The 23,763-nt window shown below is 37.4% G+C and overlaps 1 protein-coding gene across 4 annotated transcripts in view; it reads left to right on the top strand.

The window, feature by feature from the left end:
• Nucleotides 1-374: 374 nt before the first annotated feature.
• The window catches only part of TJAP1 (tight junction associated protein 1), a 60,869-nt gene continuing 37,480 nt past the window's right edge, over nt 375-23,763 (top strand). Inside the window, exon 1 of one of the 4 annotated variants that reach the window (XM_026695540.2) lies at nt 375-690. The gene's annotated coding sequence lies outside the window, so the exon portion shown is untranslated. Of the gene's footprint in view, nt 691-950; nt 1,195-7,544; nt 7,621-23,763 lie in introns of those variants that run through there. The other 3 variants (XM_087935752.1, XM_087935737.1, XM_087935744.1) reach the window with 3 other exon arrangements.

Genomic DNA, 23,763 nt, shown 5'->3' with positions numbered 1-23,763 from the left:
GGGAAATTCAAATACTTTAAAATGTGGGATAGTGCATCCAAGCATTCACCCAGATAGGCCAGGTTTTATTCCAGAGTGAAAGGATTGCAGCTTCTGGCTCCAGACTTAGTCGCATTCAAAAGGAAGCCCCTTTCCATTCCTCGAGAGTTTCCTTCGGGATGAACGCGGCGGAAGAGCCGCCTAAATGCCGCAGAGAAGCGCGAGGACCACCTCGCGCCCCTCACACCTTTCTCCCCCACCCCCGATTTTCCCAGTGCCATGGCAACCCTCCCGACGCCAGCGGAGCCTCCCCCTCCCCTCTCGCTTTCTTCCGGCTCTTTTTTTCCCCCCCTTTGGGTGATGATGCAACCACGCCGCTACGTGGGGATTCCGCCGGATTATCCGGCGTGCCCCGCGGCAAAATGGCGGCCTGAGCTGAGCGGGAGGGTCCGGGCCGAGAGGGGCAGCGGGCGGTGGGTGGGAGGGGGGAAAAAAAAAAGCAGGCAAAGTTTGCCGAAGATATGAAATGATCCGCCTCGGGCCGGAGCGACGAAGCAGGAATCCGATCCTCCAGCTCGACTGAGCGGGCAGGAGCAGCCTCCCCGTCGCCGAGAGAGCCGCAAACTCCTCAAGAGTTAGATGAACTGCGTGGGTCTCCGCTGCGGGTCGGAGGCGGCTCATCCTCGCCTCAGGACCCCTGATCCCGTGGAGGTAATAATAATCAGCTCTACCCCCTCGGAGCTGCCTGCTTATGAACCGCCCGGGTGGGAGGGGAAAAGGGCGGGAACTAAGCGCCGTCGCGTCTTCGCCTCCCGGTCCCGGAGACGGTGTGGCTTTGTGGCTGGTAACCGCAAGGCTGCAGCTGAAGTTCGCCCTCCCAGGCAAGGTACAAAATCCCGAAGCAGCCTGCGCTCAAATATAGCCCGCACCGAGATTTTGCGGGAGGCGGGGAGAGAGAACTGACGTAGCCCAATCACTAGGGTAAAGACTTGGTGCCAGCCGTTCAGACTTGGCGCCAGCTTTTGCCCCCGTGTCTTCCTGCGAGCGAGAGCGGCGGGCAGGGTGGTTTCTGCAGGCATTTGGGTTGGCTTTGTGAATAGGCGAGGGCAGTTGGGGGTGAGGTACAATGAGGAGAACGGTACGACGAGGACGAGCGGTGTATTGCAATGCAGGTTCATTGTGGAGAAGGCTTTAGAAACGGGTAAAGGAGCAAAGGTCCTGTCACGGTGATTTATTTTTATTTTTTTAATTGGGCTGCAAATCCTCGCATGGTTATCTTAACGCCGACATGTTGCAGAGGATGTTTTTCTTTTTTCTTTTTACAAATTGCATTTATGTTCTGCCAAACTTTAAAGACGCTTAAAATAGCACGCTTCCCTTTCTCCATCGTTCATTGGTAGCAGTCCTCAAGGTAGATATGGGAAGGAGAAGGAGAGCAACGGATCCAAAATCCTTCAGCGAACTTTGTAGCTTAGATTATTTTGAGCTGCGATTTCTCAGGATTAAGCTAATAATGAAACTGCATTCGTGGTGTATAGAAAGAGTGCTTACATGCATGGCCCTTAGCAAACTTCAAGCATCTGGGTTAAATATATTTTCATCTCTGGGTCCTTTGGGTTCTCTCCAGTTCTATTATATTTGTGCTATGCAAGAATATGATTTGTTATCTTGCAGCTTGTGGGCTGTGCAAACTCAGAAAGTTGGAGTAACTTTCTGGTTCAGTTTATGAACTGATCATATGAACCCAATTAGGTTTATTCAATAAAAATCTGATTTAGTTAAACATGAGTTCTGAACACCTAGGTTTAGTCTTACCAAAAAATAAAATTGTTTATTTCCTTTTGTGAAGTAAAAAATGAAGCAGACATAAAATAAAAGCTGTATTTGCCCAACATGTCTATTCATGGGTTACAGTACTTATATTGTCTAGGTTTACACTGCACTGAAATACAATCCAGATAGCTATATTTACTTCATTAACTTACTTCATTGACATGAATTAGCATAGCAATAGCAATAGCACTTATATACAGTTTTGTAGTGCTTTACAACACTAATCGGTTTATAATGTCAGCATATTGCCTCCAACAGTTTGGAGCCTCATTTTACCAAGCTCAGAAGGATGGAAGGCTGATTCAACCTTGAGCCGGTCAGGATCGAACTCCTGTCAGTGGGTAGAGTTAGCCTGAAATACTGCATTATAATCAGTGCACCACCGAGGCTCCATATTATGCAGCTGCCAAACATATGTATTGTGGAAATAAATAAACCTTCTCACAGTAAAATTGAATCAAAAATAGCATGGAATGTAGTGTGAAGTAAAATGGTGATATATCTGGATTTGGGAATATACGTCTGAATTAACTGAAAAGCCAACTCTTTAATTCAGAAAATAACTCATTAGCCAACATGCTGAAAATAGCCCATTCCTCTGAATGTGCTCCTTTGTTTATAATTTGACATTTAGATTCAACTTTTCTATCCATCTGCACATTGTATTTAGTTTGTCATGTATGATTTATTATTTTGCAGGATGGTTTTCTGTATATTATTGGAAAGTTAAGACTTAGGAAACTTTGATCTTGTTATTCTCTTTCACTTGCTATTTTTAAATATATATATTTGAATGAATTATGGAACACACAGTTAAGAAAATGTGTAGCCTCAGTTATAAGTGATACATTGTTTATTTAAACTACTTGTTTTAAAGAAAAACTTAATATCTACCACCTAATTTATACATACCCTTAGAATCTGAATTTTCACACCAAATGGATATAATACTTGAACAAACAATGACTATGCTGTATGACATAGTCATATTATTACATAGGAAATAGGTTCATTTTGACAAATAATAATATGGAAATTAGTAAACAAATGTAAACATGTATACAAAACTTGGTCACAACCAAGAGCCAAGATATAGTTAATTAATAATGGTACATATTAAGGTAAGTTGAAGAAAATACTATAGAAACATTCTGAAAGGAGTTTTACATAAATCTTACATTACTTTTATTTTAATTATTATAAAAATACTTTTTCTGATGATAAACACATAAAGGCAATTTCATATCTTTTCTATTTTCAAAGAAATTCCACTCAGTGAGCGAACTGTCACTTGGAAATGTTTGAAAAGGTAGGAATTAACTTAGTCCGAAAAATCTGAAGAGGGACTAAATCAGAACCAGTCTATCCTTTGCCAAGATTAAAAAGCACCTATAATTGGGGATATTACAGAATCTACTCTCAGCCAAGATAGCAGCAATAGATAAGGTTCTACAAGTCTAGAACAGATGCACTTAAATTGTAGAAAACGAGAAAGTGCCTTTCTGCTTTTTTGTTTGTGCATACAGTGGCTCTAATATGAAGCAACTCCCTGTTTATAAATTGCACAGTATTTGGAGATGAACTGCAGTGCAATGTGGATTGGGAATACAAATAAGGGATTTATGAAGGTGGGACATAGATTTATTTCTGAGGCAGAATTAAAGGATCAGTTCCTTAAACAGAAATATAATCTATTTCCAAAGACAAACACCATGAGTTTAATCCTGACGTTGATGAATTGAAAAACAATGATACTTTACATAGTTTCAGCTGAAAGTCACAGTGACTTAAAAATTAATTTTAGCTGTGTTGGCCATAATAAACTTAATCTATAGAGGCTAATTTATTTTACACCAAATGAAATGTTACAAAACCATTGCTACTTTGCAAGTTTCCACATTGAATAAAATAGGAAAAAGGGGGACAGGAGAGGGAAAAATGTAATCGGTATAGATTACATTGTCCCATGAAATCATTTTTCTCCCCTTTCCTTCCCTTTGTTTCCTTAACTATTTTTTAATGAAGAGATATAGCAACTCATAATCTTGCATCATTTTGGAAAATTCAGGTGGCTTTATGTAGTGTGAATTGCTATATTTTACCACCCATTTATATATTATAATACGTGTGGCTGGAATGGGGAGATGCTTGATTCTTCATGTACCAGATACTATGAATGATACAGACTTTAGAAATATATAGCAGTAATTATGAATATAATTATTTAGGATTAATGTAATCCAAATAAAAATATGAAATTGTGAATGCTGTCTTAACCAATATGTTCCCTTCCCTGCTGGCAAGGGAAGTTGTTGACTGAAGATATGAAAGGGGAAAAAGTCATATGAGGTTAAACTGATGGGCAATAATGTCTAATCTCGGTTTCACTGAGAGGAAATGAGAAAGGCTTATTTAGAGCTGTGGTTTTAAACTTAGACTGCATATTTGTCTTTTGAGAGAGGTAAATTGTTATACTGATAATACCAGCACACGAAAGATGCATCTTTCATGATAGTAAAGTAATCTTAGATGTGGTGATTGAGATGTTGTTCATGTTCAGTTGACGGTTGTTTCTGCTTTGCTTGAAAATAGTGCATGTAATCCAAAATAATTTCTTCATTTGAAAATTTTATATGGTTCTGTGTGAGAGCCAGTTTGATGTAACAGTTAAGGCAGAGGTGGGCAACTATGGCCCCTTTATGACTTGTGAACTTCAACTCCCAAAATTCCTGAGCTAGCATGGCTTGCTCAGGAATTCTGGGAGTTGAAGTCCATAATTCATAAAAGGCCATAGTTGCCCACCCCTGAGTTAAGGCATCAGGCCAGAAACTGAGAGACTGTGAGTTCCAGTCTCACCTTAGCTGGTTGACTTAGTGCCAGTCCTTGTCTCTCAGCTCTAGGAAATAGGACCTGCCATGAAAACTGAGAATTCCCTAGGAAATGGAGTATTTGGTGTTCTCTTAACTTGGCTGTTTGCTTGCGAATGTTGTGTTACCAGAGTAAGTAACATTTGCAGTGCTAGAGGAGGTGGGGTATGCTCTCTGTTTATATATAGTAGCTTAAGCTAGCCCTGTCAGTATTGAAGAGGGGTTTTTCTTCTTGGTCGTTCCTTGATTTGGGTATTGTTTAATGCAGCTTTGTCTGGTATAAATTCTGGTGTTAATCCCTGTTTATCTGTGTGTTGATTGTTGGTGAGGAGTAGTTCATTTTTTTTTCCTTTTTAACTTTGTTTAGGTCTCTTTTGAATAGCAATAGCATAGCACTTAGACTTATATACCGCTTTATAGTGCTTTACAGCCCTCTCTAAGCGGTTTACAGAGTCAGCATATTGCCCCAACTATCTGGGTCCTCATTTTACCCACCTCAGAAGGATGGAATAAATGACCTCTATTTTTCTACCACTTTTTGTTATGTTTTATTTAAAAAATAATAAAAACCTATTGCATAAAAAAATCTAAATTTTATCTTTTATTGGAGTGACCAAGTTTCACAATACAGGATTTAGACATTGGCACTTAATATTGCTTATTTCTTCATTTTACAAGGACTATTTTATTCTATTGATATGCTAGTCCTTTTGTTTCATGCTTTGTATTTCTGTAGGAATTTGTAGTACAGATTCAGAGTCTGAATTTGGTTCTTCTCTTTAAGCAGAACTTGGCATGACTTGATCTCCATAGTTAACAAAAGTAAGCAATGACAGTTTTCTAGATAGATCATTTTTAAAGAGGCTGATGTCTCCTAATAAAGTAACTCAAATAAGAAATCTGTATAGGACATAGATCTAATTTTGGTTTTTTCCTTTCTTCCTCTGGAAAGGAAGAGTTCATTATACAATGCTCTATATTTTAACTTTACAAAGGGATTTTTCCATCAGAGAAAAATTGAGAATAGTTATTAAATTGACCTACAATACATGTCCTCTATAGAAGAATTAACTATAGAAATGTATTGCAACTTGCCCAGTTGAAGGAAATAATACTTTCAGTTTTCTTTTAACTTCTTTAATCATGAATGGTACTATTAAAAAAAAAATCTGTCTTCCATTATTATGCCGCCTCTGTATTTTATATATATATATTTCTCCCACTATTCATATGCTCTCACATTTATGTTCCCTTTTGACGTATTATTTATCACTGCCTGTTCTTTTTAAAGACTCAAACCATTTTTGTTCTGTGCCCATTCAGATAATCTATTCTGTGGCTGGTTTGCAGATGATACTCTGCAAACACTTTAACATGCAAAGTAGAGGAAAACTTCGAGTGATTATAATTGTTTCATGGTGCAAATATATTAAACGATAAGCTGCTTGATTGACAGAAAATTCTACTGGTTGCAAAGGTGCTATTTCAGGGTGTTGAGAAATAGGGAACAGATGCCGAAAGAGCCTCTTGTTTAATGTGTTTCCTCTTGAGGTGGTGGTAAGATTTAGAGAGATTTCTCAACTGAGGCTCTTGGTCTAGAATGGGTTCATTAAGAAGTGCCATGAACCTCAGTTTTTTTCCTGACTGAAATAATTTTGCTATCATATTGTTCATTCTGATCAATATTGATTTCACTTAACCAAATGAATAATGTAAAACAGGGGTCCCCAACCACTGGGCCCTGAACCGGTGCCAGTCGTGGATCATTTTGTACCGGGCCACTTACTTTGCTTGGGTGCCGCCATCTTGTTTTGACGGCGCTTGAGAAAGTGCTTCCAGGTGAGCTTGTCGGTTGTCAGTTGGAAAGCGGCGTTTGGGTGCTGAAGGAATCCTCGCACCTTAGTTTCGTCGAAGGGGGGGGGCGGCTTCGAACAAAGAGCCATGCCGATGGCGGTGGAGTCTCGCGTTACTCAGGAGGAGATTAAGAAAGAGCCTGAAAAGCCCATCGACCGTGAGAAGGTACAAAGGAGGAGTTGAAGGTGGCAGGGAGAAGCGGAGGATGGTTGGCTGGCCGGTCACTTGGCTCACCTTGCCTTGGTCGTATGTGCTGATGCCGGTACCGGTCCGTGGATCATTTTGTGATGCCAGTACCGGGCTGTGGTACAAAAAAGGTTGGGAACCGCTGATGTAAAGCATTAAAAAAAAATTAACTTATGATTTGTGAGCCACTACTGGTGAGGGGAATTTTTGCAGAGGTAAAATGAGATTACAATTTGATTTTCACATAAAAGGCCACCAGAGTTACTTTCAGCTCTAGGTATTTAATGCTGTTCTTTTTCTTTGTGTGCAGTGCTTAATCAGATTCAAGAGCTCAGATAATCACAGCTTGCTGAAGTTCCATTGTGGCTGTATGAAGTGACAAAAATCACCACTTGAAAGGATTTGCAGGTTGATTTATAAAAGTTCACCTTTTGAATTAAGTCTGCCGCTGTCAAAAAAGCTTTGGGGATGGGTCTCCATGAGGTGATAAATTCACTCTTCAGAGGTGAAGCAATTTTACCTCCATTGAGTAAAGCAATCATGTTCCCATCTTTAAGAAGTCATCAAGCTCATTTCTCTACTTGGAAGCTCTCCAGGTTCAAGCAGTAAGGAAATTCTTTTACTTACTCTCAAAGCACAGAAGCATGTGGAATTTGATCTTTCCATCCGTCTCTCCACGTCGCAGGCTTGAGTGAACTTTAGTTGGCATTTATCTTGAAACTCTGCTGTCTTGGGGGCTGAGAAAATCAGGAGAGTGTACTAGTTTGACATAATCCTCCTTTGTCTAATTTATACTAAAACAAATGCCCTAATTATGATTTGAAGGCTGTTAGATTTCTACCATGGAGACGTTGTGGGGCCATTGGGACAAAAGAAGATAATAAAGGAGGAACTCCTTTAAGTAAGTATGCAATTGAATAAAATAAGCATTATAGTACAAGGAAAAATGAAACTGGCGGTGCAGCTATCCCCTTAATTGCTGTTTTGAATCAGAAAATATCCAGTGTTTGTAGAAAGGTTGCAACTATTTTGTTGTATGTCGAGTTTGAGGACCTGAAGGATGTATATTCTTGTTCTTAGACTTCGTAACAAATGCATAATTTAATTTTTTAATTTTTTTTATTATTTTACTACTTTTTAAAATAATGACCAAAAACATGGGGAAAAAAATTAAAACACAAAAAAGCATGAATGTTTTATATGTATATCAGTGGTGGAATTCAATTTTTTTTACTACTGGTTCTGTGGGCGTGGCTTGATGGGTGTGGCAGGGGAAGGATACTGTAAAATCTCCAGTCAGAGGTGGTATTTGCCGGTTCTCCGAACTACTCAAAATTTCCGCTACCAGTTCTCCAGATCTGGTCAGAACCTGCTGAATATAACCTCTGATGTATATGTATTAGAAACATATATATACTTGAATAATAATTCAGATAATTATATATAGAATTATAACTATGTATTTTGAAATAATAATAATATACCTTTCTTTTTTTGTGGTATTTATTTTTTACTTTTTTTATTTTCTTGACAAAGCATTGTTTAATTTCGTCAAGGTTATGGACATTTGAGGACGTATTTATGCAGTGAGTTCAGGGTGATTAAAGTTCTTGAAATCACAACTTGAAGCAGGGGTAGGTAAGGTACTTCACCATTTTTCTGCAGCCACCAAAACCTTGATGGCGGACATGGGAAACTGAACTACAAAAATGTGTTCTAGAAATGCACCTACCAAGCTTCATTTTTTTAATATTTCTATTTAATATACATTTTTTTAATAGTTCTGAAATTCCTGGATTTTGAAAAGCAGCTAGAGAGCATTTGATTATGTATATGTATGAATGTGGAAAGGTACTGAATTTGTAGAAATTTACTTTGCCTTGCGTTTGCTTACCTGCGTCAAAGGGAGACAACTAATTGGTAATTCAGTAACCTACCAAATGTATGTACAATTGCTCTTATTATTGGCTTCAGTTGCAATAGGTGTAAATAGTTCTTTATTTAAAAACTTTTTTAAAGATTTGGCTATGTTTCTACAATATCACAGTACAACAGGTAGTTAAATGATGTATACCTCAGTTCTATTAGATAGTTTTATATTTTTAATGAGAACTGATTAAAAGTTCTACCTTCCCTATTTTATCAAAAGATAATCCAAGCAAGTAATCCAGGATACTTCCAAGTCTGTTTTTCTAAAACAATTGAATGGGAGATTAGTGGATTTTATATTAATGAATCTAGGCTACCAAATATTGAAGGAAGTCTTATTTATTTTTGTTCAATGTTTTGGTTTATTCCAAAATCAATTCTTGATTTTTAAAGAGTTTCTGCTACTTTGGGGTACAGGAATATCTTGTGTGAATGCTTTAAAAGTAGTCATATATTTCTTTTATACAGTGCTTTGATTTTGTCCTGCTAATCAAGGATAATTTTCCAGCTTTTCTGTAATTCAACTTGGACTCTTTCCTCATTGGCCTACAGAAAGGGTGACAGAGTGCTATACGATCAGGCCAGAAACATTTTAACGAGAGATCAGAGCAGCAAAAAGAAGCTAATCTGAAAAGTTAAGGAATTAGTTCTCAACAAATGAACCAGCAAATATGTGGAAAACTCTTAAAAACCTCACTGGCTACAGCAAACCTTCTTCCCAGGCAGAAGGAAATCAACAACTAGCAGATGACCTGAATGTGTTTTACTGCAGGTTTGAAAGGAAACTGCAGCCACTTATCTCCACAACCCCCATCTCAAACACACCAAACAACAGCCAAGCCTCCTACAACTGACCTCAACCCATAGGGTTCACAATCTCTGGTGATCACTGAAAAAGAAGTGCAAGATTTATTTCACAGACAAAAGCCAGGAAAAGCACCAGGGCCAGACAAGATAACTCCTTCTTGCTTAATAGTCTGTGCTGACCAGTTGGCCTCCATCTTCACCCAAATCTTTAATAAATCACTAGAGATGTGCTGTGTTCCTTCTTGCTTCAAGTGCTCTACTATCATCTCAGTGCCACAGAAGCCTCCCTCAAGGAACTGAATGACTACAGACAGTTGCTCTAACATCAGCAGTTATGAAAACTTTTGAAAGGCTTGTGCTGTCCCACCTGAAAATCATCACGGATCCGCTTTTAGATCCCATGCAGTTTGCATACCGAGCAAATAGATCGACAGATGATGCTGTTAATATGGCTGCGCACTACATCCTACAACACCTTGAATCTCCAAATACCTACGCAAGGGTCCTCTTTGTAGACTTAAGTATAGCATTCAATACCATCATTCCAGACATTATTCTAACTAAATTAAACCAGCTAGTGGTACCTGAACACACTTGTAAGTGGATGATAAGCTTCCTAACAGACAGGAAGCAGCAGGTGAAGCTAGGCAGAATCACACTTTTTTCATTCGAGACAGTGACGAATCTGCATACAGACAGGAGGTTGTGCAATTTGCCTTGTGATGTAACTGGGACAATCTGGAACCGAACACACTCAAAACTGTAGAAATGGTGGTAGACTTTAGAAGAAACCTCCCATACTACCACTTCTTACAATACTAGACAACACAGTATCAACAGTAGAGACCTTCAAATTTCTAGGTTCTATTATATCACATGACCTAAAATGGACACCTCACATCAAAAACGTCATCAAAAAAGCATAATAAAGAATGTTTTTTCTGCGCCAACTCAGAAAGCTCAAACTGCCCAAGGAGCTGCTAATACAGTTCTACAGAGGAATTATTGAATCTATCATCTGCACCTCTATAACTGTCTGGTTTGATTCTGCAACCCAATAGGACAGACACAGACTTCAGAGGATAATTAGGACTGTAGAAAAAACAATTACTACCAACCTGCCTTCAGTCAAGGACCTGTATACTGCATGAGTCAAAAAGAGGGCTGTGAAAATATTTACAGACCCCTCACATCCCGGACATAAACTGTTTCAACTCCTTCCCTCAAAATGATGCTATAGAGTACTGCACCCCAGAACAACTAGACACAAGGACAGTTTTTTCCCGAACGCGATCACTCTGCTAAACAAATAATTCCCTCAACACTGTCCAACTATTTACAAAATCTGCACTACTATTAGCATTAATCTTCTCATCACTCCTTATCGCCCATCCCCTCCCACTTGTGACTGTTTGACTGTAAGTTTGTCGCTTGTATCCTTACGATTTATATGGACTGTTTCCTAGTGTGATTTGATTGCTTATTGTACCCTATGACTCATTAAGTGTTGTACCTTATGATTCTTGACGAATGTATCTTTTATGTATACAGAGAGCATTTGTACCAAGACAAATTCCTTGTGTGTCCAATCATACGTGGCCAATAAAAGAATTCTATTATATTCTATACAGTACATCTGTTTTAATAATTTCGTGTTAAGTTACACATTTACAGTTGAATTTGTAGCTGGCTGACCAAACATACTCAACATGTAGTGCTTAATGGAATTGCATCTACATGGAGGGAAATGTGCAGCAAGGCTCTGTTTTGGCCCAGTACTCTTCTATATCTTCATCAGTTGTTTAGATGAGGGGATAAACAGGAAACTCATCGAATTTGCAGATGACACCAAGCTGAGAGAAATAGCCAACACTCCAGAAGAAAAGCTTAAGATACAGAAGGATCTTGACAGTTTTGAACACCTGCTCTGTCAAACAAAACAAAATTTAGTGATGAGAAAAATTAGGTTCTATATTTAGGCAAGAAAAAACAAATGCACTTGCTCAATAGTAGTAACTGTGGGAGAGATCTTGGAATCCTAGTGGACAATCACTTAAATATAAGTCAGCAGCTTACAACTTGCCTCCAGAATTTGTAAGTGCTCCAACACTGGACGTTTTTAAGATGAGATTGGACAACCATTTGTCTGAAATGGTATAAGTTTTTCTGCTTGAGCAGGGGGTTAGACTAGAAGACCTCCAAGGTCCCTTTTAACTCTGTTATTCTAATATTCTGCCAATTGTATGCATTCTAATACAAGTTTCCTCAATCCCTGTTTTCTGTAAAAAGTATCTTTTTCACTTTGCATTTTAATATTTTATGTTTATTTCATTTTTGTATGTAAAAATCAAGTGAAGTTTCATTCTAAGGGGCTTAGAACTTTAAATCCTTTGGGTCTGATCCAGAATGAAAAATTGAATTTTAAAAAAATGTTAATGCAAAGATTACATATTGAGTTCTATGTATACACACAGAATGTTTGCAATCACTTATTATCCTTGACACATATCTGGGATATGTAATCTTCTAAGTATATTTTACACATGGTTCTTTTAAATTAAACTGAAGAAGAATAACAAGAGAATAGGAAGATGTTTAACAATTGAAGATTTTTTGGTTGTAGTTTAGTCTCGCTTTACCAGTAAAAAATGAACAAGGACTTGGGAAAACAAAATTAAAATGAATTTTGTTAGGAATTGTTTATATACCAAAACAGATCCTTTTAATCCTTTTCTGTAGAGTATAAGAATTTGTTTAAGTACCTAATTTTCAGGCCTCATTAAGTGTCTTTTAAGTGGAAAAGTGGAATAAATATTGGCAATAAATACATTCGCCTAAATTGACTTAAGTAGGTGACATTAAAGAGAAGTTTGTTGAAAGGGTATTGTCTTGGAGTATGACCTATAACTACAGTATTTCATTTATTGGATTACAACTTCGCTTTGATGTAACTGCGATGGTAAGTTAAGACACTGTTAATTATTACTTTAAACAAATTGAGATTAATGGTCAGAAGTTTGCATCTAGCAAAGACAATATTTTATTCTTATCATACTAAATAGACTTTACCACTATTTGCTCCTGAAATTGCATTGAACATGTTTGGTTTGTATGTTCCTCCAGTTGTTGCTTTAACATCCTTCAGTTAGCAACAGCATTAGAACATAAGATGTTATTAAATAGTTGCTATAACTAAAGTTCCAACTGAGCAGGGGTGTCAAACTCAAGGCCCGGGGGCCAGATCCGGCCTGCGGGGTGATTAGATCTGGCCCGTAGGGCCACCCTGGAAACAGCGAAGGACTGGCCTGCGGTGCCTCTGCCAGCAAAAACAGAACTCGGGTGGGCTGCACACAGCCCTCTTGAGCTCTGTTTTCACTGGCAGAGGGTTATTTACAGGAGCTGTTGCAGCCGAAAACAGAGCTCAGGAGCCTGTTTTCTCTGGCAGAGGGCTTGGGCCACCACAGGCACCTCTGACACGATGTCGAGCTGACCACACCCACTCTGGCCACGCCCACTCTGGCCCTCCAAGGTAAAATGCAATCCTGATGCGCCCTTCAATGAAATCAAGTTTGACACCCCTGCAATAGAGGAAAATATGTGTTGCTCAGGGTTGTACTGTGTGAAGTCTTTGGTGCTCTCTAGCTTGGTTATTTGCAGAAGTTTCATTACCCAACTGGGTAACATCAGTGCTTGTGAGTGTGAGATTTGCTTTCTATTTATGTACAGCAGCTTGTCTCATGTGCTTTAATATGTTCCTATAAATGAACACCATTAAAATGTATTGTGTTTTATTTGTTAATTACTTTCCATGATCATATTTATTTTAACCCTTTATGCTAAATTTAAGATCACAATTTTTTGACTATGCAATTGATAATTTGAGAGTATTTTGGAGGGGTAAGGAATAAATCACATGCATAACATCTCTATTCTATTTCTTTTCTTGTTTTTAATTTTTTAAAAGCTTTAAAATATTATTCACAACATTCTAAATTGTCCCTTTTGTTAAAAAGGGAATAAATATGCTTTCTTATAATAGAAGTCTGTTTTCTTTTATGGTGTGGGAAGAAAAATCTAGTCTGGTTCCAAGTCAGGAGAAAGGTGCTAGAAATAAAATGGAGGCTGACTGCAAGGAAAGAAGGTTTATTTGGTTTTCAAAAACTTCAGGGACAGCAGCAATGTTTCTGGGGTGGCTGACAAAATGACTGAGTGAAAGGATGGATTTTTATAGGGTTCTGAGATACTCCAGGAGATTGTGCAATGTAGTGAGCCTTGTTTCTTTTGCTATTCTAATGGTGGTGGGTAAATCCTTTTATGTCTTAAAGGTCATGTCCTGTCCTTAGAATTTGGTAGGGGGGGACGCAAATTCTTAATCCCTTCAGTTCCCGAGCTGTGGCTGAAGGTGTTTTGTTTATGAATAGATTGGCCCAGCCTTTCTGAATGGATACAAAATCTGTATTCCTAAAGCTTTTTAGTTTGAAGCTGTTTTCCTATGGCAGAAAGACTGGGGCTGCTTTCTGCCTTTGTTAAGATTTTTCTCCATTTCTCCTTTGGGGAAATATTCTATCCTGCCTCTTTTTAATATTAAGAATAAAGAATATTTTAACCTGAGAGGTGGGGCTTCCTACAAAGCTACTGTTTAAAGTGAGATATTGTGACTGTCTTAATTTCTTTGAATCTCTACTGCCTTGACTTATATATTGTCCTGAATCTGAAACACCTTAAACTGAACTACTGAACTTAACTATTTAATCTCCGTTTTAGTTTGCAGTGCCCCATTTTCAAGTAATTTCAGTTTGGTTAATCTTAGGACATGCATCACCATGTCATTCTGGAAAATGGTTTGATGGGTTTTGGAAGTGAATCCTTTGAGACTTTCTTGACATAAGATGTCAGTGAAACATTTTTATTTTGCAGCAAGATCGGCACTGGCTCTACTGAAACTGCTTCCAATTCAGAAAATTTACTTTTGGATACCACCAGACATCTTCCTGGAACAGTGTGGTTGGAAGAAATTTTGGCATGATCCAGATGGAAACAGAATGTTCTGAAATTATTCAGAACAGTTTGTTCCTGGATTGATGAATTTTACACATCTCTAAATAAATGTAATATTTCATATATAAAAGCTTGTGTCATAATTACTGAGATTTGGAAATATTTACTTTGGCTTTAGCAGTTTTTCAGCAGTTGTAATTGCCCCTCTATAATCATACCTGAATGAAGATTAGGAATGATCCTTGGTTTCATATAACCTTTCCTTCAGTGCAAAGAGAAAAGATTAAATGCTTTCATTTGTTCATTTTATCTCACAAACAAGTACAGACAAAAAGTGGATGTCAACAAATTCTTAGCATTAGTTAATTGTACAGCCTTATATCAGATAACTCTTTTAAATATCTTGGAATAAGTATCCAAAAAAAAAAAGAATTCAGTAATGTAAATATTTAAACAGTTTATCTCATGTTACTATTGATAGAAATAGATGGTAAAATTCCACTGAGTTTATTAGGGATATATATATATGTTCAAAGTGAACTCCCATGTTAATACCTTAGGGATATTTCAAGCAGGTTAAGAAATTGTTAAGAAGGTTTTTATTTGAAGGGCAATGCTTTTATCTCAATGATAGTTATCAAAAATGATGGGTGTTTTAACTTTCCTGACTTTTACCTTTACCATGAAACATGTATATCGACTTCTATTTCTCCATGGGATTCTGGTAATAAAGTCCAAAACCATTAATTAAAAGTTATTACATCATCATTAGATCCTTCTTACATTATGGCAGGGGCTTGGTTCCTCTATTGTCACAATTCTACTTCATTTCAAGCATTAACCTCTGTGAGGCTTATTTGGAAATTATTGGGACAGAAGGGTAATTTGATAATCCCAGTCTGTGAATTGAAGGTAAAAATAATTAATAGGCTAATAGGAATTTTAATGTTTTACCTAATTACAGATTTTTAAACCATTTAAATTACTGTAAGGGGAATTTGGAATATTTAAAACAAAGGAATGACAATATATTTAATTAAAATATCTTTTGATTCCACAGCTTGGTTATGTTTATAGTCATTTTCCAAGTTTGATTGCCAGTTTCATTGTTCATTTATTTAACATCACAACCATCTCTATAAACAATTTATGCTAGAAATATAAAGTGATGGGGAGCTCATGCACCTGGTGAGTAGTTGCCCTGCTGTTTTCTATTTTGGTTTAATAACTATAATTATGGTTATTTTGGGAAGTTATGTTCCCAATAATTTTGGAAAGAGTAAGGTTTAAAAATGTGAACATGACTTCAAATTGAATATGAAAAATGGAATATATCATTTATGTTTTTATGGAATTTATAAATGTTATGAATCTGTGAGTTTATCAAGCAATACATTCAAAACTTTGTTAATAGCTTTAAAAGACTTGCAGGTTTAATTAATAAACAGTATAATCTAAATCTCCCTCTCACCAATATTTAGTTATTGTTGAAAGAATTCTTCTATCATTGAGTGCAGTCATAGGCCCCCAGCTGATACAGTGAGTATTTTGCATCTAGTGTTTGCAGCTTGATTGACAACATGTAATATAAACATTAGTCCAAACATGATCTTAAAGTGAAACTCCACCCATGGGAGAAGCCAACAGTCCTTCTGCCACGCGCCATAAATCGTTTACAGTTTGCTCATGCCAGTGCATTTGAGAAACAGCTGCACCCTGGGATTAACGGTTTGTAGAAGGCCTCTGATGAGCTAAATAAGGGCCTTCTGCTCTGGTTCTAAATGCTGGTAATGGAGAGAGTGCAATAACAGAAGTATTTTCTCTGTACCAAAAAGCATTTAGTTTAGTCATTGAGGTAGGGGATTTGCATAAGATAGGATAGTGAGTAGTATTATTCCGTGCTACAAGAGTAATTTATGATCATGTTGCTTACTGTTGAATTGGTAATCGGTATTTTACAAATAGAAGCCAGTATTCAGGTAAATGTTACATTCTAATACATTGGGTACTGGGAGAGGGAGAAACATTTCTTTCGTGGTGATTAGTATTTGTGAGCAATGAATATATTGTCATATGTTCCAGATATTGGGGAGGAGACTTTTATCTCATGTTATAAAACACTGTGGTACAATTGTTATTGGAACCAGAATCAATACATTATTTAAATTACTTAATACTGTACACTCAAGGAGCACCTATGACCATTTGATGTTCCCTATGTTTAGCAGAGGAGGTCCTGATTTCAGATTTCATTGTATATAGGGATTTATTGGTCTTTTATCAGGCTGTAGATTTGTGGTGTGGAACATCTTTTCATAGAATGCTTAATATTTTTCAAATTGCTTAAAATATTTTCAGTAACTACACTGGGTATTTTTCAGGGTATTGTTCTCTGGTTTTCCATTGTGTTTTTCTGTTGAATGCTTTAAGAGCTGTGGTGGTGCAGTGGTTAGAATGCAGTACTGCAGACTACTTCTGCTGGCAGTTCAGCAGTTCGATTCTCACTGTTTCAAGATTGACTCAGCCTTCCATCCTTGCAGGGTCGGTAAAATGAGACCCAAATTGTTGGGGGCAATATGCTGGCTCTGTAACCTGCTTAGAGAGGGCTGTAAAGCACTGTGAAGTGGTATATAAGTCTTAAGTGCTATTGCTGTAGCTAATAATTGTATTTTTAGATGATTCAGAATCACTTAGAAATTCAACATATTTGTAACTGATAGCATTCTGAATGCTCCAAAGCATGTCTTTCTGAAAACTGCTAAGTCAAAGATTATACGGAGCCTGCCTCTGGACTAAACCTGTTTTAACTTTTATTGAATTCAGGTAGCTGGAAACTATTCATTTTTGTGGTCTGATATTTCAGAACACATTTTTTTCTTGGTATGTCTCTAGATATATCTGTATTTGGATGTTGATACTGCAGTTTTGGAGCTTTGCCATTGTGGCAAGTAACAGCAAACAATTGAATCCTAATTGTCTGGGTTTTCTTTTTTTTAGTCTCCCTGTTCCTTTAAGAAATCCATGAACCAACGAACGAACGAAGTAAAAATTGGGGGTTTCATATTATAGATTGTTATCTATAATAATAGCAATTGACCTAAAGTGTAGAATTTCATAGTATGGGAAATTGATCCTCATTTTTATCATTTCACTTCAGATGAACTCAGTTCTTCCAAAAGTCTTGATTTGCTCTTTGTGTGCCAATTTGGTTTTGGAACATAGTAGGCTTTGTGAAGGGATAAATTGTTGGTAAAGGCTATTACTTAATAGTATTATAGACTCCATTCTGCATAGTAGAGTGGATAAGGAGTCAATACTGCAGTATAGCATGTCCTGCACCGAAAGAACTAAAGATGAGTTTTGAAAAAATTGTACAACATTCAGCACCTTTGAGATTTCCTCTTTAATGTTTCAACTTAGGCATTCTTTATCAAAAGCCGTACATCCTGCTTGCATTTTCCATCACTTTCAAATTGAAGTTAATCATAAAACTAATCCAGAGCTGCTTCTACATGGGTGTTTGGATCATAAACTTGAATTACCATCAGATTAAACGGTTGTCCACAAAATCTAATTGATATTATTTGATCATCAATTGCATTGCAGCCAAGTATTGTTCTTACATCATTTTATTATAAAAGTCACCCCTAATTTTTATTTTCATATCCTCAGTTATAAATATGGTGATTTTCTGACTAAAAGTTTCAGTCAGTATGATGTTAATGCATCTTAGCTTGCTGATGCCAAAATAACAATTTTTAGTAGTATTATTTCATCTTTTATCATGTTGAACTCTCCCGGGTTCATGCTTGTTTTCCATGTTTTTTACTGTAATTATCTTTGCTTCTACAGTTTCTGTAGAAATGCCCCACTTTCTGGGAATATTAGCAGGTAGATATCCCAATGGCTTTAATTCATCCATATCATAAACACCTTTAGTACCCTGGAACAGTGGTCCCCAACCGGTGGGCTGTGAGAAAATTTTGGTGGCCCACAGAGAAATCTCACCCGCAGAGCACCCCCTCCAAAGCAATTAATCCAGTGCGCAGAAACACAAGGCTGCACCCCCCACATGGCCCGTGGGAAGCCACCCCACCCGCTCATTCCTTACCTGGTAAACTTGCCTGCTAAATTGCTATTTTTCCTTTTTCCGGCCATCAGCTGTTTCGCTGTGTTGGGAGATTTAGATTAGCTAGGAAGCAGAAAATGGTTGGATTTCTTGCTTTCTAGCTAGTCTTTAGATCTTCAGCTCTGCTTTTAAGTACAGCTGAACCTCCCTTAGGACTGAAGGTTTGCTTGCAAGCAAATTCAAATTCATTAGCAGACTAATGGCAAGCAAATTTGAGAGACTGAGCTAGCCGATGGCAGATATATAGATCACTGAATGATTCTGTGAGCAACTCAGTCTGCCTGTTTTGCCTGAGTTTGGATAAAAGTTGCTCTTTTTTTAAAGAACAAATTTAATATTTATATAAAAATTTATAATATTTACATACAAGCCATGCCCAGCCAGTCACACCCACAAATTAGGCCACACCCACAGAACCAGTTTGTGGTCCCTGGGATCTAAAATTATGAGTTTGGTGGTCCCTGAGGTCCAAAAGGTTCCCCTGCCCTGGAAGATCCTAAATAGTATGTTGAATGTCATCTGACTAAAGATGCCCAACATTGGGCATTGTGAGTCACTTTTTCTTTTCTATCCATGTGGTTTTCTTGGTAAAAATACTGAAGTGGTGTACCATTGCCTTCTCCTATGCAGCATGAATGCCATTGTCATTAAAATGATTGTCTGTCTCCAGCATCTTTCTATATTGGTGCTGCCCAATATAGATGCCGGCTTGCTTTAGCTGGGCAGCTGGGATGACCTTCACATCTTTGGTGACCCTGCTGGGAATATACTGTATACTACTGTACTATATATACTGTTGGCACATAGTCCCAATTTTCTTTGCTCATCATCCCAGGAACATATTCTGCCACAATAAGGCAGCACAGCACAGAAATAGGCGAAAGGGGTTCAAGAAGACGTGTACAGCAGTGTGAATGGAATTAAAAGTGGTGAAATATTGTGGGATGAAACTGAAGTGAGGAAAATCTGTAAGTTCAATATTGAATAGAGCAAGAGAGGTATGCACAATTATACTTTTATTCTTTCTTGAACTTAGAAATGAATGTATAAGGAATATGACTACACTTCAGGTATGTTGGCTTGGGGCGTCATTGTGCTGTATTTTTACATTCAGATGATTCTATCACTTTGTAACATTTCTGAGAAAGTGGTTGTTATTCAGATGCAAAGAACTCTGAATAAGAATGATTATGTGGGGTCCTTTTAGTTGGGTTTTAAACCTAGGCCTGGTATGAAGACTACATTGATGTTCTTGAAGATTATCTGTAGAGGAACTTGGAGACAGAAGGGCACTCTTCTTATCCTTTTAAATCTGTCAGAAACATTCATAACCTTTTAAAAAGTTGGAAATTGGAGATACCATTCTGAGGTAATTCTACGCTTTCCTGAGTGGCTGATGCCATTTTGTGTTGTTGGGAAAGGAGGGATCAAGTAATTGGGGATACCAGTGTGGATTGCATCAGAGAAAATTATCTCTCATCCTGTTTAATGTCTACTTGAAATGACTACGTCTTTTTGAAAACTTTTTTAAAAAAACATAATTATTACATAATAATTTCTTAATGTAAATTTCAGTATCATTTGTGTTTTCATGTTATAGCTGTCTTTAGATTGTACATTGTAAGGTGCCTCAAGTTGTCGAGTTAGATGGCATGCAAATGCCGTAAAATATGTTACATATTAGTGACTTATTAAAGGAAATACTGAGAATGATTTAGGTACCTTGGTATGATATTTATTAGACAGACGAATATGGATGGAGAAAATTTAAGGTGGGCAAGTACTGGTAGAAGAGAAGTGGGTAGTATGATCTATTATGAGGAACAGATATTTGTTGAAAGAGGTGCAAATGATTTTATAAAACCATATTTCTGTCTGCTTTGTTATATTGAAGTGCGAGTTGGGTATGTCAGGAGAAACAAAAGTAAATTGACCAGGATTGAAATAGATACTTAATAAGTGTGCATAATAAAAAAAGAAAATTTAGATTGAATGACGTGGACTGGATATTATTAAGAAAGAAGTTCATTGAGATGGTTTGGTTATGTAGAAAGGATAAATGATATATAGTTATGCAATATCTTTAACTGTTTTAGTTTTCTATTTTTTACTTTTCGCTCTATATAACATAGTTTACTGAAAGGAAATAGAGTCATGAGTATACAGTATACCTTATTCAGATATGTTAATACATTTGAAAGATGTAACATTTTATTCCTGATCACTGTAATTTATCCTCATTCTAATTTCAAAAGCTGATTAACAAGACAGAAACAATGAAGTTTTCTCCTGAATGCAACTTCATGTCCATTGAGGATAGGCTGGGATGTAGCAATGTTCTGAAAACTTTGATTACTTTAAAAAAAAATATTTCTAGTCTAGCTTTATGGGCCAAAGTCCTGCAACAACAGCTGTTTAAAAGCATGATGATCACAGATTAGTGAACAAACCCAGAAAGCCTATAATTAAACAAAAACTGCCAGATTAAGCTAATTAAAATGGAGAAAACTCTAACCAATAGATTTCTCTGAGAGACTAGAAAAGGAGATTTTTAAAAGAGCTTGCAATCACAAGCCATTTCAGAGCTGTGGTGTCATTGTACAAAATATCCTGTTGAATTTAAATTTGTAATTTTTACGATGGCAAGTAAGACATGCCTCTTTACTGATTTGAATAATTACATGGCATGCGTTATTGTACTAATACTAACCACTTAATGTTTCCAAGTTTACATTGTATAAATTATTGACTGTTGAAGTTGTTGTTTTACTCTTTAGTGAAATACTAATGAGGACTAGAAACTTTCATAATAAGTGGGAGAAAGCTACATTATGCCCTGAAATGAAACAAGAATCTACATGCTGTTTGCTACCTGCCCCCAGGTTAACCCAATGAGTCAGACAAGCCTTTACTCTTATTTGTTTAGCAGGCAAGGCATGGCTTACATGAGATAGATTTCTAACTCACTCTTTCCTGCTTCTGGGTGTTTGCTGCTATTGAAAGTGATGACATCTCCCCCCCATTAAAATTTAGTTTTAATGTTGCATCATGTTGGTTATCTGTCTGAATTAAATTAATCATATATTAGCCGAAGACTCTGATCTCCTGTTTTAACTAATATTTCATGCAGCATCAGCATCTCTCTTTTTTTTTAATGGAAGACAATGCTTTCTTAGACGCAGGACTTCTTAGTCTTATCCCTGCCTATTTCTTCTTGAAAAACATTCAGAGTCTCTGTAAGCAATGAAGAAAGATGTGGGTGGGTTAGGAGGAATGAAAGAAATAGTGGGCATACAACTGAGTTTCGTTCTTCTTGTTTTACTCTTTGCCCAGCTGTATATAGTAAGTTAGTAGTACGTGTCTCTTCTTATTCCTATGAAAGTAGACTTTGTTCTCTGGAGACTGCTAATCATGCCCCATGGGGGTGTAATCAGTTATAAGGTATTTAATATGTGCAGGCAGGAACAGGCTGCCTGGCCAGGCTGGCAGATTGCAACACTACAATTATAAAGGGCCCCTTCTCTCTAGCTCTGCCCGCCCACCAGTGGCAGGATGAGGGCCATGCCCTGAGATGCTGTAAAACACACAAAGAATAAATGTGGGTGGGAGTGGGTGAGCTGTAGAAACACCTCCTCTGGGTCCATTGCTTTCCTGACCATCTGAATTCCGGGTGAATTGCAGCCTTCATAGACAAGACAGACGAGGCTTGTCAGTCAGGAAGTGGATTACTGGTAGAAGGGCTTCTCCATTTTCTTCTGGTTTTTCCCCTCTGACATGTGCTTTTACTTTGTTGCTTTTGGGTCACTTGGGAAATGAATGTGACCACCCTACAAACTTCTTGTTCCCGGCCTTAATACATTGGGGAAAAAGTGTTTTCCAGAGTGGTTGGTGAAGAATGTGAAGTAGTTGTCTTGGAATACACAAAGTCATGAACTGGATTGTGTTTACCTTGTCAATGTGTTCCAGCCTGCTCCTACTCTTTACAGCATTCCGGTTTAGGTTTCTTGTCTGTAAAAGGAGTTGTGTAATTTACTACAGGGTCATTTCAAGTCAGTCCTATATTAAACACAGGGTCTTTGATGAAAAAACAATAACCCACAATCAGTATTTCAAACCCACAGGCTTAAAAGTAGAACATGTATGAGGAAAATGGAGGGTGTGTATGTGTGTGCTGTTCAGCTTTATCTGAGTTTGTCAGAAAGATAGGCAGTAGCTCTTCCTGAAAGAAAGTTTACTGTTTCAGTAATGCCCTTTTATTGTGTATTATTAGTGCAGCACACTTACATTATTCTGTGTATTGTGGACAGCTGTTTGTACTTGGAAAAAAATGGTTACAATTCATTTGTAATGGAGTTATAAGGCTTCCTGTTCATTGTCTAGCCACTGCTATTATTATATTAGGGCACTAATATGTCAAAGTAATACAGTTGGTTTTTCAGTCATGCTACTTGCCCTGATAAAAAAATAATGAAGGAAATCAAAGTATTCAATTTTATAACTAAGTAAAGGATGGGGTATTTGGGGGACCACCACTCTCTGAGACTATCTGCCTGCTACATTAGACTAGATAGAGTAGGCACTTTCTGGGGTCTTGTCCTTTAAGTGTTGCCATCTAGTGAGACTCGCTATCAGCCCTTGACTGTGGAACTCCCTTCCCCTTGGATCCATCCCTTTAGCCTTCTGGAAAACTGTAAAAGGGCTTTGGCTCTCCCCCACCCATGGGGATCAGGTAAGGTTGGAGCTTAAGGATTGTATGGATTGATGGTGCTGATTTTTGGTTTTATTGCTGTGAGCTGCCCAGAGGTGTATTTTAAAATATGGGCTATCCTATAAGTCAAAACAATCACGTCTGAGACACAGTAGAGCCACACAAAAAACTTCATAATTCAGCTAGAATTTTGGACTTACATTTATAGTAATTTTATATAAAAGGGCAGTGGTGATGATTCTGGGAATCATCACCACTGCCCTTCTATATAAATTTTTTTTTAAAGTATATTAGAGACTTCTCTTGAAACTTGTCCTGATGATGAATACATGAATCAAATATTTATTGTCATAGACCAGGATAAGGAGACTGGGATACAAACAATTAGTTTAAAAAACCCTAAAGGATATTAAAAGTATGTATAACAAAAAATATACCATCATAAGGAGAGTGAGGTACACAGGATTATAAAC

Source organism: Pseudonaja textilis, chromosome 1 (genome assembly GCF_049901715.1).
Source record: "Pseudonaja textilis isolate UNSWEBS1 chromosome 1, rPseTex1.2, whole genome shotgun sequence".
In the NCBI taxonomy this organism is placed as follows: Eukaryota; Metazoa; Chordata; class Lepidosauria; order Squamata; family Elapidae; genus Pseudonaja; species Pseudonaja textilis.
Note: the sequence above shows the minus strand (reverse complement) of the source record. Positions and strands in the feature narration are given on the sequence as shown.